We start from the raw sequence: 17,730 nt of genomic DNA on the forward strand, positions 1-17,730 counted from the left end.
AGCTAAGATTCACTCCCAGTAGGCGGCGGCTTAGCGTATGCAAAGCTGCTAAAAGCAGCTTGCGAGTGAACAACTCGGAATGACCCCCAGTGTGTGGCAATACTATAACAGTGTATAATAATAATAATAATAATAATTATTATTATTATAATAATAATGTAGTGCTGTATAGGATGTAGAGGTAATGCAGCACAGTGTGTGGCTATGATGTGACACTGTATAATGATAATAATATAGCACTGTATAATAATGATGATGATAAGGTAGATGAATAGATAATGTATAGCATGTATAGATAATGCAGCCCAGCGTGAGGTAACCATGTCACGGTACCTGGGTTAGGTCTGTGGCTGGATTCTCCCTCTATGTGACACCATACATGAGAATCCTCTTCCTAGTCTGTGCTGTGTTACCCACAATCCCCTGCGGTGAGACGTGAGAGACCAGGGCGAGCAGCGAGGCCGCCCTCCTCACAATGTCTATATAAAGCTGTGTGCCAGACAGCACAGAGGATGGAATGCAGACCCCCCTCCCTCTCATCTCTCACACACAACAGCTCTCTGGCAAGGCATGCTGGGATTTGTAGTTCCACCACAGCTGGAGGGTGCCTGAAGCATGTTGCTCTGTGTAATGTGAACTACAGATGCGTCCTTCCTCATCTAGCCTCTGTATGTAATGAGTCGCGGCACACAGCACAACACTGTAACGTAGCATTACGTATGCAGATACAGCTGCGGTCACACACACAGCTGTGAGGTCAGTGTCGGCGGTCCCTGCAGCCGGCACATCGCCCGTACACACATGCCGATGCATGATTTATCTGCAGTATACATACGATATACTGTATATCCACCACCAGTGTGCCCCCAGCATAAGACGTCTGCATTCTGTGGCTGGTGTGACAGTGGGGTGCGGGGGGATCTTGTGTCTGATCCCTTACTAGCACCTGTTACTTACACACCAAGTAACTCCCATGTGTGTACTATAGGGGGTCTGTATGCTGGGCCTTGGGGGGAGGCGGGGAGGACAGTGATGGTTTGACAATCAGCTCCTAACTGCCATGTTACAGGCTGAGGGGTCTACTGTATTTACTAAGCCATGGAGAGTGATAAAACGGAGAGAGATAAAGTGCCAGGCATCAGCTCCTAACTGCCATGTTACAGGCTGAGGGGTCTACTGTATTTACTAAGCCATGGAGAGTGATAAAACGGAGAGAGATAAAGTGCCAGGCATCAGCTCCTAACTGCCATGTTACAGGCTGAGGGGTCTACTGTATTTACTAAGCCATGGAGAGTGATAAAACGGAGAGAGATAAAGTGCCAGGCATCAGCTCCTAACTGCCATGTTACAGGCTGAGGGGTCTACTGTATTTACTAAGCCATGGAGAGTGATAAAACGGAGAGAGATAAAGTGCCAGGCATCAGCTCCTAACTGCCATGTTACAGGCTGAGGGGTCTATGGGGGGGTCATTCCGACCCGATCGCTCGCTGCAGTTTATTGCACCGGCGCATGCCATACGGCCGAAGGCCGTCATTGCCTAGTGATCGCCTCTAAGGCAGAGGCAGTCGCTGGCCGGGAGGGAGCTGGATGGCGGTGTCAAGCCACCGTTTACGGGCCGCGGCCCGGCCATTGCAGCCGCTGTGACCCGGGGCTGGCCGGGAGTTACTCCTCAAATGCAAAAGCATCGCCGCTGTGCGATGCTTTTGTTCTGCGGGGGGCACTGACATGCGGGGCAGACTAGCCCTGTGCTGGCGTCCCCCTGCATGTCTGAGTGCCTGATCGCCGCTGTGCTAAATTTAGCACAGCTACGATCAACTCGGAATGACACCCTATGTACTAAGCCTTTGAGAGAGATAAAGTACGATACAGGGGGGGGTGTACTAAGCCTTGGAAGTGATAAAGTGGAGAGAGATAAAGTGGCAGACAATCCGCTCCTTACTGCCATGTCACAGGTTGAGTTTACAAATGACAGGAGCTGATTGGTTGATAGTTTATCACTCTCCAGGGCTCTATAGGACATTGTAGTCCGGGGTCACACAGGGCCATGACCTCGCCCGCAGCTGGCAGCGTATTTATTTATTAGCAGTTTCTTATATAGCGCAGCAAATTCCGTTCTCCCAGAAGGTTACTCAGATGAGCGATGATCCCACAGAGAGATCCTATGGGCTGACCGTCGGTTTTGTGTCCGTCGGTAAATCAACTGCTACCCGATCCTATGCTGCATCTTCAGACGCAGCGGCGGATCACGGGAGCAGGCGGGAGGCGTCTGGTCCTGCTGCATTACCATATTAGCTGTACAGTATTGCACAGCCGATTCCCTGCGCTTCCCAGCCGCTGTGCTATACCGTACCACTCTGAATCAGGCCCAATTAACGTATTCATTTGTTACGTAGCCAATGTTAATTTATTATTTCAACAAGGAGCCTTTATAATGTTATAATGTGGCAAATACTATACGATTTATAACGGGGCAGATTTCAGAGAACATGTATGATGGGGGTAACACTTGTTATTTCATGATGCGGCACCATTTGCAGGAGGTACTCTAAACCAAAAAAGATTTTTTTTAAAGTCCTCTTTCCTGCGCTCTCTTAAATTCATAAAGGAAGGGAATCTTTACTTATCTTAGGACCGTTGCTTCTCTCAATTTTTCATGATCTTCATACCCAAATATGCCGTCAATAATGGTATGACGTGTACTTTTGACGATGGTACATGAAAAAGAGAGACCAAGGATACAATCTAGTGTAGTATGTTCGTAACTCTCAAAAGGAATAACTTCCAATTTGTATCATGTAATAATCAAACATGTATCATAAAATACAGTTATATTTATTGGTTGGAGAAACAGTCCAATGATAAAATCTTTATCCAAGACATATGAGGGTGGCCTCCTACCAGATTTTGGATTTTTGAAGTGCGTCAAAACAAAGTGCTGTATAGATGTTTAGTGTCCCCGGGGACAATCAGCTCCAAGCAGTGGGCACCTCGTCCTCTCCTCGTCCGGTCGATTAGCCACCAGTTGTCCCAATCATCCAACGCGTTTCGATCAATCCGTTGATCTTTTTCAAGGACGAGGAGAGGACGAGGTGCCCACTGCTTGGAGCTGATTGTCCCCGGGGACACTAAACATCTATACAGCACTTTGTTTTGACGCACTTCAAAAATCCAAAATCTGGTAGGAGGCCACCCTCATATGTCTTGGATGAAGATTTTTATCATTGGACTGTTTCTCCAACCAATAAATATAACTGTATTTTATGATACATGTTTGATTATTACATGATACAAATTGAAAGTTATTCCTTTTGAGACATAACACTGCTCAGTTAAATACTTCTTCTTTAATAAATTTATACATACAACTATAAACATCGAGGGGAAGAATGTAGTGTCCAACAACTCCTACCAATGCGTACTGTTATAACTCCCATGAAACCCCAAGAATACTTTAACCCTCCATGATTCCCCTTACAGAGTCAATTGCATGCAATACAAAAAACAGTGGTAGAAAATTACACGTGTATTGTGTAGTGTGCTAATACCCGGGTATTATAGTATCACTCAGTTAACTGCAGTGTAAGTCACCGTTGGGGCCCGTTCCAAAGATCAACGTTGTTTAGAAACAGCACATTGAGAAGACGTTAAATGACCTTTATGCTCTTTCCTGGTGAAGGCTACACATAGTCAATCTCGGATCAAGAATATGCCATATGGCTGGAGTTGGGTAGTGATGAGCTATCAAGTATACAATACATCCACTTCTTAAGTCCAGTGCCCTAGTATACCAACGTGGGTAATGTAATATTTTATGACACCAGTGCAGCTGAAACAGTATAAGATATTTAGCAAGTCTCACAGACTAAATGGTGATAGCTTTAGTCTAGTTCGGATATAGCAGAGGATTCACAGTGCAATTGAATGTTGCTTCCTCTACACAAACTTTTAACCATGGAGGCGATTAATTACTCTTATAGTTAGTTTAGAGGGATACGTTGATTATATTTCTGGCGTCATGCAGATCACAGACCACTAGGTAAGGAACTATATCCCTAGTTGCTCCACTCATACTGTATACAATTGTTGGAATAGTAAATTGGTCTATCTGTAGGATGATAACGCACTCCAGCTGACTGTCCTTCACCTACCCTACTGCGGTGGGATGTCCAGGCTGAGTGGGAGGAATATTAATCTCGGCTCTCTGGATACTCCAATTATTCCACTGTGATTGCAGATGTAGTACTCTCGCATAGAGTAACCACCCCCTTTCCTGAACAGTTAATATGGGGGCTTTACACTATCTCTCTGGCCACACTATATATAATGGGAATTACAGTGATCCCTTATACAGTTTCCTCCACCGCTGACTCCTCGTCACCTTACTGCTCTGATGCAGCGTCTATAAGGCATCCACACAGTATGGGTTTAATTAGAGCAGGGGATCCTATCCTTCTGTATAGTTTGTATCAGAGTAGGCTGCTATATTAGAGGTGGAGCTGATGACGCTCTGCCCCGGGTTTGACACCCCCCCAAGGGTAGGGTTAGGAAGCAGTTACCGCTCTTGTGGACGTCCAACCGCTCCCCCGTAGCTTCAACCGCTAGCTCCTCCTGGCAGACAGTTGACCACTCCCCCGTATTATATGATGGGGATGACGCACAGCCCTTGGTGTTCTCTACCTTCCTCCGCTGCTCAGCGGGATGCTATCTCGGGCGGCTGCCGTATAGGGATCCTCCGGCTACTCAGGGTGTCAACTGCGGTTGATCAGTGGCAGTTCGGTTCTCTCCGTACACCGCGCGTCAGCTTGCCCGAGCGGGATATGGGCCCTCATTCCAAGTTGTTCGCTCGCTAGCTGCTTTTAGCATTGCACACGCTAAGCCGCCGCCTACTGGGAGTGAATCTTAGCTTATCAAAATTGCGAACGAAAGATTCTCTAAATTGCGAATGGAAATTTCTTTGCAGTTTCTGAGTAGCTCGGGACTTACTCTGCCACTGCGATCAGTTCAGTCAGTTTCGTTCCTGGTTTGACGTCACAAACACACCCAGCGTTCGCCCAGCCACTCCTCCGTTTCTCCAGCCACTCCCGCGTTTTTCCCAGAAACGCCAGCGTTTTTTCACACACTCCCATAAAACGGCCAGTTTCCGCCCAGAAACACCCACTTCCTGTCAATCACACTCCGATCACCAGAACGAAGAAAAAACCTCGTAATGCCGTGAGTAAAAAAACAAACTTCTTAGCAAATTTACTTGGCGCAGTCGCAGTGCGAACATTGCGCATGCGCAATTAGCGGAAAATTGCTGCGATGCGAAAAAAAATAACGAGCGAACAACTCGGAATGAGGGCCAAATCTAGAAATTTCCCAACATCTGCTACTCTTATGCAGTGGATACTATATAACTAATAGGACATAGTAACTGGCAATAGCAACTTAAAATATACAATTTGTACAACAAGCAGAGGCGTAACAAGGGTAGGGTGAGTGGGGCATGTGCCCTGGGCGCCTTGGCAGACCCAGGAGAGGGGGGCGCCGCCGGCGGCCAGGGCATCATGCCCCACTCGCCCCCATCACGCCGAAATGTGAGGGTAGGAGAGCGCAGCGTCTCTCCCCTCACCGCCGCCAGAGCACTAGCAGCGCTGCCAGCAGCGCTGCGTGTGTCCGGTCTCCGGCGTTAGCCAATCAGAGCTTGCGGACCGGCTCCTGATTGGCTGCCGGTCCGCGAGCTCTGATTGGCTGGTGAACCGGCGCCACACAGCCGCCGGAGACCGGGAGCGGTGAGGGGAAGGAGAGGCGCTGCGCTCTCCTCCCCTCACAGACAAAACAGCCGGTGAGTGACCGGGGGGGGGGGAGGGGGGCCGCACACCGCATCGCGGGGCATGTATCTTGCACAGTGGGGCATGTATCAGGCACAGTGGGGCAATGTATCTGGCACAGTGCGGCATGTATCTGGCACAGTGGGGCAATGTAACTGGCACTGTGGGGCATGTATCTGGCACTGTGGGGCAATGTATCTGGCACTGTGGGGCATGTATCTGGCACTGTGGGGCATGTATCTGGCACTGTGGGGCATGTATCTGGCAAAGTGGGGCAATGTAACTGGCACAGTGGGGCATGTATCTGGCACTGTGGGGCAATGTAACTGGCACTGTGGGGCATGTATCTGGCACTGTGGGGCAATGTAACTGGCACAGTGGGGCATGTATCTGGCACAGTGGGGCAATGTAACTGGCACTGTGGGGCATGTATCTGGCACTGTGGGGCAATGTATCTGGCACTGTGGGGCAATGTATCTGGCACTGTGGGGCATGTATCTGGCACTGTGGGGCAATGTATCTTGCACTGTGGAGCAATGTATCTGGCACTGTGGGGCATGTATCTGGCACTGTGGGGCATGTATCTGGCACTGTGGGGCATGTATCTGGCACAGTGGGGCATGTATCCGGCACAGTGGGGCAATGTATCTGGCACAGTGGAGCAATGTATCCGGCACTGTGGGGCAATGTATCTGGCACTGTGGGGCATGTATCTGGCACTGTGGGGCAATGTAACTGGCACTGTGGGGCAATGTAACTGGCACTGTGGGGCAATGTATCTGGCACAGTGGGGCAATGTATCTGGCACTGTGGGGCATGTATCTGGCACAGTGGGGCATGTATCTGGCACTGTGGGGCAATGTATCTTGCACTGTGGGGCAATGTATCTGGCACTGTGGGGCATGTATCTGGCACTGTGGGGCATGTATCTGGCACTGTGGGGCATGTATCTGGCACAGTGGGGCATGTATCTGGCACAGTGGGGCAATGTATCTGGCACAGTGGAGCAATGTATCCGGCACTGTGGGGCAATGTATCTGGCACTGTGGGGCATGTATCTGGCACTGTGGGGCAATGTAACTGGCACTGTGGGGCAATGTAACTGGCACTGTGGGGCAATGTATCTGGCACAGTGGGGCATGTATCTGGCACAGTGGGGCATGTATCTGGCACTGTGGGGCATGTATCTGGCACTGTGGGGCAATGTATCTGGCACAGTGGGGCAATGTAACTGGCACTGTGGGGCAATGTATCTGGCACAGAGGGGCATGTATCTGGCACAGTGGGGCATGTATCTGGCACAGTGGGGCATGTATCTGGCACTGTGGGGCAATGTATCTGGCACAGTGGGGCATGTATCTGGCACTGTGGGGCAATGTATCTGGCACTGTGGAGCATGTATCTGGCACAGTGGGGCAATGTATCTGGCACAGTGGGGCATGTATCTGGCACAGTGGGGCAATGTATCTGGCACAGTGGGGCAATGTATCTGGCACAGTGGGGCATGTATCTGGCACTGTGGAGCATGTATCTGGCACAGTGGGGCAATGTATCTGGCACAGTGGGGCAATGTATCTGGCACAGTGGGGCAATGTATCTGGCACAGTGGGGCATGTATCTGGCACAGTGGGGCAATGTATCTGGCACAGTGGGGCAATGTATCTGGCACAGTGGGGCATGTATCTGGCACAGTGGGGCATGTATCTGGCACAGTGGGCATATATCTGGCACTGTGGGGCAATGTATCTGGCACAGTGGGGCAATGTATCTGGCACAGTGGGCATGTATCTGGCACAGTGGGGCATGTATCTGGCACAGTGAAGCAATGTATCTGGCACTGTGGGGCAATGTATCTGGCACAGTGGGGCATGTATCTGGCACAGTGGGGCAATGTATCTGGCACAGTGGGGCAATGTATCTGGCACTGTGGGGCAATGTAACTGGCACTGTGGGGCAATGTATCTGGCACTGTGGGGCAATGTAACTGGCACTGTGGGGCAATGTATCTGGCACTGTGGGGCAATGTATCTGGCACTGTGGGGCAATGTATCTGGCACTGTGGGGCATGTATCCGGCACAGTGGGGCATGTATCTGGCACTGTGGGGCATGTATCTGGCACAGTGGGGCAATGTATCTGGCACAGTGGAGCAATGTATCCGGCACTGTGGGGCATGTATCTGGCACTGTGGGGCATGTAACTGGCACTGTGGGGCAATGTAACTGGCACTGTGGGGCAATGTATCTGGCACAGTGGGGCAATGTATCTGGCACTGTGGGGCATGTATCTGGCACTGTGGGGCATGTATCTTGCACTGTGGGGCAATGTATCTGGCACTGTGGGGCATGTATCTGGCACTGTGGGGCATGTATCTGGCACAGTGGGGCATGTATCTGGCACAGTGGAGCAATGTATCCGGCACTGTGGGGCATGTATCTGGCACTGTGGGGCAATGTATCTGGCACAGTGGAGCAATGTATCCGGCACTGTGGGGCATGTATCTGGCACTGTGGGGCAATGTAACTGGCACTGTGGGGCAATGTATCTGGCACAGTGGGGCAATGTATCTTGCACTGTGGGGCATGTATCTTGCACTGTGGGGCATGTATCTTGCACTGTGGGGCAATGTATCTGGCACTGTGGGGCATGTATCTGGCACTGTGGGGCATGTATCTGGCACTGTGGGGCATGTATCTGGCACTGTGGGGCATGTATCTGGCACTGTGGGGCATGTATCTGGCACTGTGGGGCATTGTATCTGGCACTGTGGGGCAATGTAACTGGCACTGTGGGCCATTTTCAGTGGCCACACCCCTTCTGGTGCGTGGCCACACCCATTCTGGTGTGTGGCCACGCCCGTTTTTTAGGCGCGCACACATGCTTCTTTTGCTGTTTTTTTTTTTCTTGGGGGGGGGGCGCCATTTTCCATCTTGCCCTGGGCTCCAAAAACCCTAGCTACGTCTCTGACAACAAGGTATACATAAATTTATATATAAACTAACATGTAGATGCCAAATCCATATTTAGGTAGGTCATACTTGCCTACCTGACCCTATCCATGAGGGAGAAAATGCTCTGTTCCTGGACTTTCCTGGTAATGTATGATTGCCATCACCTGTGGTGAGCTAGTTAATTGATAAGAAAGGTGTTTCACCACAGGTGATGGCAATCATACATTACCAGGAGAGTCCAGGAACAGAGCATTTTCTCCCTCATGGAGAGGGTCAGGTAGGCAAGTATGAGGTAGGTATCATTTTATTATTCCTACTGAAAATGCTAGTAGGGCCCTACATCAGGCTGGAGAACCGTTTCTCTGTCAAACTCTGAAAATAATGCATGTAATAATTTAATATATGAATTTCTCTGTACTTTAGTATGGGGGGCGTGGAAATGATTGCAGAGGATGTAACAAGGAGACAGGAGTCATACAGCACCTCCTTCCTTACAGCCTTTGATGAATGAGGGCGGGATGTACTAATCTCTCCCGCCGCGTTAACTGCTTTTCTTTGCGCTCCCGCGGCGGTGAAGAGGCGGTATGAGTGTACAATAAGCGAATATCAGCGCCGGGAGGGGGAGCCGGAGACAGGTTACCGTGGAGAATATGTCAGAGCAGGGAGCGCAGAAAAAAGCAGTTAATGCGGCGGGAGAGGTTAGTACATCCCGCCCTGAGGCTGCAAATAACAAATGAGAAACAGAGGTGACAGGATAAGTGAATTAGGTACTGCACACAGATGCCGACCCCATATCAATCCAATAGATTTATACGGTCCTCCAATTTGCCATTCCCATACCTTCCAACATTTTACATATAAAAATCGGTGCAAATTCTGAAAGGGGGCGTGGCCACAGGTAAAGTGAGCGTGGCCACTTCCCTTTTCCTATACTTTCAATGGGAATTTGGAGAGCCAACAATCGGTACAGACCATAAAAAAAAGGTACTGTAGCTGCCAAAAAGGTCCAGCTGGAGGGTTTGCATTCCTACCAAGTGCCACTGGATCACTGGGAGACCCGCTGCCCCACGTCTCCAGCATTTCCCCATGTGGGTCCCTTTCTCGTTGCTAGTGTAATACGTGTGACCAAGTGTGGGTGTATAAGGCAAAGCTTGTACCTGTAGTTCTTCACAGCTTGCTGCTCTGGCTTCACTAGCTGACCGGTACACGTTCCCCCTTCTTGCAGACAGAAGAAGATGAGGATCCCTGGAGAATAGACACTACACCGGAATAAAAAGCGTGGCTAAAGTAATTTAGTAGCGCTATGGCGACTGCTTGGTAGGTGGAAAAGGGTTCATCAAACAAACTACAATACTATAAGTCAGTACTTTTAAATGGAGCACAAGAGTATACAAGTACCCTGCAGAATCATGCAATATGCAACCAGATCCATGGAATACTCTATTCACGGCCGTGCGGAGCGCTGCGAGCGGAGAACTCCGTGGCCGCCGCGGTGATGAGGAGGGAGAGGGAAATGAGAAAGCAGACGAGGAAGCTAAGGGGAAGCAGCGGGCAGCAGAGCTGTGAGTGTGAACGGAGAGAAAACGGCACTTAACGCAGGGGCGAAAGATAGTACATCCCGCCCTTAGAGGCTGCGCCTGAAGCCTGTTATGTCCCCGGAGGCAGCGAAACAACAGTCAAGTGACAAGCGACACCGTCCCTCATTAATTTAAGGTAGCATAAGAGTTCAACAGCAATAGTTCCGCAGATCTTTGGCATTTAAGCAGTAACTTGTGTTTCCCTTTGAGGACGGCTGGTAATATACAATAACTGGCACAACACTGTGGTAGTGACTTGTTCACTACGTTCATGGAAGAATAATGGCCCCTGCGCCTATAAATGACTCTGACCAGGATCGGCAAAGCAGGGCGTAGATAGTCTGTTAATTTGGGCACTGTTCCAAGGATACTGGCGGGATGAAGGGGTGAGCACGTCACTCACCGTCTCTTTCTCTAGCGGGATAGATGCTAGCGGGGACAGGAAAGCATTGTAAGAGTTCTGCAACCCTGAGGCTATTACTGGCACTTGGGAAGTAATGGCTGCTGGCTGGGTTATGGTTCCCCTTCCCTGTTCTATTAGCAGTTGCAGGGTGCAACCGGAGTTGCGTGCTTACCCCTCCAGACGCTTCCTCCGGACACGATTACTGAGTCCCAGGGCTGATGCACTTGTGCTTCCTTGCTGTGTTGTTGCTCCCACTCTGCGTGGCTGATGCTTTGGGGACCCAGAAGCAGTTGCCTGGACCTCTGCTATACCGCAGTCCTCAGGGCTGCTTTGCTTCCTCCTCTGGCTGTGCGGCCCCCCCCCCCCTCAGCCTTGTCGGGCGTGCTGCACTTTTGGCTGTTCTCCGTGGCAGGACACGGCTCTCTGTCACTGCTCTCCCACAGTGCTGGATACTGCTCCACGTCTCCTCTGTGGCTGTGACATACACGCCAGGCTGCCGCTGCGATCTCCGCCAGGTACTCTACAGGCCGCTGAATACTCCTCACCACAGGGTGAAACACTCTCCTCTGCACACCACACTGGCTCCCTCTCTGCAGCTCCAGCCCTGTGCAGGAGCGATATCAGCCCTCCTCTGATCCAGGGCAAAGTTCTATAAATCCAGAGTAACATTCCAAATCTGAGCTTCCTGCCCTGAGGGCACCCAATCAGCTGCACGCCAAGAAGTTCTGCAGCTAGCAACGTTGTATAACCCCTGTTGTCTCCCTCCGGGCTGCTGGCTGGGAATTGTATTAACCTTTTCTTGGGCTGGTTAGTTGTGGCCTGCATGTCCCAGTGTCTGTGATTATGGGCATGCTGGTACTTGTGGTGCCACAACTTTTCTGAGGGTATCACAAGTCCCTTTCTCCTTGCTGGAGGGAGCTGCACCAGCATTCAACTGTCAGCAGGGGGCGTGTAAGTTCTGAATGTCAGATATATGCAGTTATCTGTGAAGTTTACCTGGATTTGGGTAGTCCTAGTCAGTGGATTCATTATATTTTTCCTTGGTTTAACTTCTGCTTAGAAACACATGAGCGATGATTACATAATAATACCATATCACTAATTAGTCTCTGCTGCGGGATGAATAGAATGGGGTTTCATTCCTTTTCTCCTCATTTATCAATGCAAAGCACAAGCTCCCCAACTATGGGGCACATTTACTAAAGCTTCCAAAACAGAGACTTGATGATGTTTACCAGGGCTGCCGTCAGAAATTGCGGGGCCCGGGACTGACAAAATAGGTAGGGCCCCCCACTGTGGAGGAGTCCGCTTTAGAATAGCACCAGTGTATGTGTGTGTGTGGGTGTACACATGCATGCATACGTACATGTGCTGCTGCTACATACATACATACATACATGTGCCGCTGTCAGGAGGGCCCGGGATGCTGATGCCTGCCTGCCTCCATCCCCGCTGTTCTGCTGCTCTCCTCCTTCCTCCTGCAGCTGTATTGAAAACGTTCCTCCCAAAATAGCCGCCTAGAGTGCTCCTCTAGTATCTTGAATAACTGTCTCCTCTGTGGCGGCGGGCATTTTGGTATGGAAGTTTTCAATACAGATCTGCTGGAGGGTCGGAGGACAGCGGCAGAACAGCGGGGATGACCGTGGAAAGGCGGGGACAGCGGTGGGCGGGCAGGTGGCTGCATGAGCATCCCAGACCCTCCTCTCTCTGACAGAGAGGCTGGGCTCGGGACAGCTGTGCCCCCAGCACCCCCCTGATGGCGGCCCTGATGTTGGCCATAGCAACCAATCAGGTGTTGTCTATCATTTTCTAAAAGGCAATAGAGAAATGATAGACAGTATCTGATTGGTTGCTATGAGCAACATCATCAATTCTCTTTTAGAAGACCATATCCACACAGGCTCAGGGTGAGAGTCTCCGGCCAGGATCTCTGGGGTCCCGGTCCCAGCAGTGCTGAATAACATCACCAATATTAGATAAGGAGAGTGCCTGTCGAAGATGTCCTTTGTTGCTAGGCAGATCAGAGTTTGGAGTGAGTTGTATTTGGTTATGGCCAGCCTATCAGTGAGTGTAGGGGAGGTGATTTAGTGCATGAAGGGTAGAAACTTCCAGATTTGCTTCCTCTTGTCGGTTGGAAGCCGAATTGGCCCTTTGATTTGGCTCTCCAATTTGGCCCTCTTCAATTTGGCTTACTATTATCTTTCTTTCAGAATTAGTGGGCGGGAAGGAGCTACTGGCCAGCGGTCACTTGTAGCATAAGTGGTGTTGTGAAGGACGGCGAGTGTGTCCTGCCCTTGTGGGGGGGGGGTGATTGGCGCTTCCTTGAGGAGCGTCCTCACTCTGCTATAGGAAGGGGTGGTGAGACCTTCGCAACACAGGTTATGCTGATATATATAGATGGGGCGTTTCAGTCGCACCCATGACAGTTGGGGCATTTAGTCGCCGCCATTTTGTAAAATCGTGACTAGAGCTGGTTAGTGGTAGCGTCTTCCTGGCCACCCACTACGAGTGAGGTCATTCCAATTAATAAATTCAATGACCGTTTAATCCAACGCAGTTGTGTCCGTGTCTTTATTTTAGTTGATAAACTAGCTTAAAGTGTATAGTTAATGTCAAGCACAATAAATTAATGGACGGCTTATTGGGAATATTAATTTGGTTTATTTCCATTACGACTCTACAGCAAGTCACATTATTATTTTTCTTTTTTGATCTTACTTATATTTATTTTTTGAAATAGTGGCTATTATAACCTTCCTGCTCAATTTGTTGCTGTTATGTAATTTTCTTAAAACACAGTAATTCTATGAGTTTCTTTTCATATGTGATTAATTAGACTAGTTTATAGGACATGGGGGCAGATGTAACATGTGCAGAGAAAGTTAGATTTGGGTGTGGTGTGTTCAGGCTTAAATGTAAATTGCAGTGTAAAAATAAAGCAGCCAGTATTTACCCTGCACAGAAACAAAATAACCCACCCAAATCTAACTCTCTCTGCACATGTTACATCTGATCCACCTGCACTGCAGCGTGGTTTTGCCCAGTTGCTTGATAATTTGCTTTACTAACATGAATGAGGCCCATAGAGCGATGATGGAACAATATGGAATCCCAATGCTTCAGTGTGGAGGGTTCATTGCAGGCTACCGCGGTCACCTGAGAGACTGATTTATTATTTATTATTATTATCATTATTAATAACAGTTTCATAAATAGCGCAGCAAATTCTGCTGCGCTTTCTGTTTGTACCACATAGAAAAACACCTTACCTATATGGTGGTTCCCCTGCAATGAAGAAATTGTCTCTCCCCTGGCAGATCACTAATCATGCAGCAGATCACTATTCATGCAGCAGATCACTAATCATGCAGCAGATCACTATTCATGCAGCAGATCACTAATCATGCAGCAGATCACTATTCATGCAGCAGATCACTATTCATGCAGGAGATCACTATTCATGCAGGAGATCACTAATCATGCAGGAGATCACTATTCATGCAGGAGATCACTATTCATGCAGCAGATCACTAATCATGCAGGAGATCACTATTCATGCAGGAGATCACTATTCATGCAGCAGATCACTAATCATGCAGGATCACTATTCATGCAGCAGATCACTATTCATGCAGCAGATCACTATTCATGCAGCAGATCACTAATCATGCTGGAGATCACTATTCATGCAGGAGATCACTATTCATGCAGGAGATCACTAATCATGCAGCAGATCACTATTCATGCAGCAGATCACTAATCATGCAGCAGATCACTATTCATGAAGCAGGTCACTAATCATGCAGCAGATCACTATTCATGAAGCAGGTCACTAATCATGCAGCAGATCACTATTCATGAAGCAGGTCACTAATCATGCAGCAGATCACTATTCATGCAGGAGATCACTAATCATGTAGATCACTATTCATGCAGCAGATCACTATTCATGCAGGAGATCACTATTCATGCAGGAGATCACTAATCATGCAGGAGATCACTATTCATGCAGCAGATCACTATTCATGCAGGAGATCACTAATCATGTAGATCACTATTCATGCAGCAGATCACTATTCATGCAGGAGATCACTAATCATGCAGGAGATCACTATTCATGCAGGAGATCACTATTCATGCAGGAGATCACTATTCATGCAGCAGATTACTATTCATGCAGCAGATCACTATTCATGCAGCAGATCACTATTCATGCAGCAGATCACTAATCATGCAGCAGATCACTATTCATGCAGGAGATCACTATTCATGCAGGAGATCACTATTCATGCAGCAGATTACTATTCATGCAGGAGATCACTATTCATGCAGCAGATCACTATTCATGCAGGAGATCACTAATCATGCAGCAGATCACTATTCATGCAGCAGATCACTAATCATGCAGGAGATCACTATTCATGCAGCAGATCACTAATCATGCAGGAGATCACTATTCATGCAGCAGATCACTAATCATGCAGGAGATCACTATTCATGCAGGAGATCACTATTCATGCAGCAGATCACTAATCATGCAGGATCACTATTCATGCAGCAGATCACTATTCATGCAGCAGATCACTAATCATGCAGCAGATCACTATTCATGCAGCAGATCACTAATCATGCAGGAGATCACTATTCATGCAGGAGATCACTATTCATGCAGGAGATCACTATTCATGCAGGAGATCACTAATCATGCAGATCACTATTCATGCAGCAGATCACTATTCATGCAGGAGATCACTATTCATGCAGCAGATCACTAATCATGCAGCAGATCACTATTCATGCAGCAGATCACTAATCATGCAGGAGATCACTATTCATGCAGGAGATCACTATTCATGCAGGAGATCACTAATCATGCAGGAGATCACTATTCATGCAGCAGATCACTAATCATGCAGCAGATCACTATTCATGCAGCAGATCACTAATCATGCAGCAGATCACTATTCATGCAGGAGATCACTAATCATGTAGATCACTATTCATGCAGCAGATCACTATTCATGCAGGAGATCACTATTCATGCAGGAGATCACTAATCATGCAGGAGATCACTATTCATGCAGCAGATCACTATTCATGCAGGAGATCACTATTCATGCAGGAGATCACTATTCATGCAGCAGATTACTATTCATGCAGATCACTATTCATGCAGCAGATCACTATTCATGCAGCAGATCACTAATCATGCAGCAGATCACTATTCATGCAGGAGATCACTATTCATGCAGGAGATCACTATTCATGCAGGATCACTATTCATGCAGCAGATCACTAATCATGCAGGAGATCACTAATCATGCAGGATCACTATTCATGCAGCAGATCACTAATCATGCAGCAGATCACTATTCATGAAGCAGGTCACTAATCATGCAGGAGATCACTATTCATGAAGCAGATCACTATTCATGAAGCAGGTCACTAATCATGCAGGAGATCACTATTCATGAAGCAGATCACTAATCATGCAGGAGATCACTATTCATGAAGCAGGTCACTAATCATGCAGCAGATCACTATTCATGAAGCAGGTCACTAATCATGCAGCAGATCACTATTCATGAAGCAGGTCACTAATCATGCAGCAGATCACTAATCATGCAGGAGATCACTATTCATGCAGCAGATCACTAATCATGCAGGAGATCACTATTCATGCAGGAGATCACTATTCATGCAGCAGATCACTAATCATGCAGGAGATCACTATTCATGCAGGAGATCACTATTCATGCAGCAGATCACTAATCATGCAGGATCACTATTCATGCAGCAGATCACTATTCATGCAGGAGATCACTAATCATGCAGCAGATCACTATTCATGCAGCAGATCACTAATCATGCAGGAGATCACTATTCATGCAGGAGATCACTATTCATGCAGGAGATCACTATTCATGCAGGAGATCACTAATCATGCAGGAGATCACTATTCATGCAGCAGATCACTATTCATGCAGGAGATCACTAATCATGCAGGAGATCACTATTCATGCAGCAGATCACTAATCATGCAGGAGATCACTATTCATGCAGGAGATCACTAATCATGCAGGAGATCACTATTCATGCAGCAGATCACTAATCATGCAGCAGATCACTATTCATGCAGCAGATCACTAATCATGCAGCAGATCACTATTCATGCAGCAGATCACTATTCATGCAGGAGATCACTAATCATGTAGATCACTATTCATGCAGCAGATCACTATTCATGCAGGAGATCACTATTCATGCAGGAGATCACTAATCATGCAGGAGATCACTATTCATGCAGCAGATCACTATTCATGCAGGAGATCACTATTCATGCAGGAGATCACTATTCATGCAGGAGATCACTATTCATGCAGCAGATTACTATTCATGCAGGAGATCACTATTCATGCAGCAGATCACTATTCATGCAGCAGATCACTAATCATGCAGGAGATCACTATTCATGCAGGAGATCACTATTCATGCAGCAGATTACTATTCATGCAGGAGATCACTATTCATGAAGCAGGTCACTAATCATGCAGGAGATCACTATTCATGAAGCAGATCACTATTCATGAAGCAGATCACTATTCATGAAGCAGGTCACTAATCATGCAGCAGATCACTATTCATGAAGCAGATCACTATTCATGCAGCAGATCACTAATCATGCAGGAGATCACTATTCATGAAGCAGGTCACTAATCATGCAGCAGATCACTATTCATGAAGCAGGTCACTAATCATGCAGGAGATCACTATTCATGAAGCAGATCACTATTCATGAAGCAGATCACTATTCATGAAGCAGGTCACTAATCATGCAGGAGATCACTATTCATGAAGCAGATCACTAATCATGCAGGAGATCACTAATCATGCAGGAGATCACTAATCATGCAGCAGATCACTAATTATGCAGGAGATCACTATTCATGCAGGAGATCACTATTCATGCAGGAGATCATGTAATGTATT

At 47.9% G+C, this 17,730-nt stretch overlaps 1 protein-coding gene across 7 annotated transcripts in view; it reads right to left on the bottom strand.

The window, feature by feature from the left end:
• Positions 1 to 11,964, bottom strand: part of LOC134931427 (probable N-acetyltransferase camello) — a 71,310-nt gene extending 59,346 nt beyond the window's left edge. For 2 of the 7 annotated variants that reach the window (XM_063925420.1, XM_063925419.1), the window contains exons 1-2: positions 10,913 to 11,964; positions 9,918 to 10,019 (exon numbers count right to left, since the gene is read on the bottom strand). The gene's annotated coding sequence lies outside the window, so the exon portion shown is untranslated. Of the gene's footprint in view, positions 1 to 333; positions 437 to 4,556; positions 4,754 to 9,917; positions 10,020 to 10,912 lie in introns of those variants that run through there. The other 5 variants (XM_063925414.1, XM_063925416.1, XM_063925418.1 and 2 more) reach the window with 5 other exon arrangements.
• Positions 11,965 to 17,730: the final 5,766 nt, after the last annotated feature.

The sequence above is a fragment of the Pseudophryne corroboree genome, chromosome 1, assembly GCF_028390025.1.
Source record: "Pseudophryne corroboree isolate aPseCor3 chromosome 1, aPseCor3.hap2, whole genome shotgun sequence".
Taxonomy (NCBI): domain Eukaryota; kingdom Metazoa; phylum Chordata; class Amphibia; order Anura; family Myobatrachidae; genus Pseudophryne; species Pseudophryne corroboree.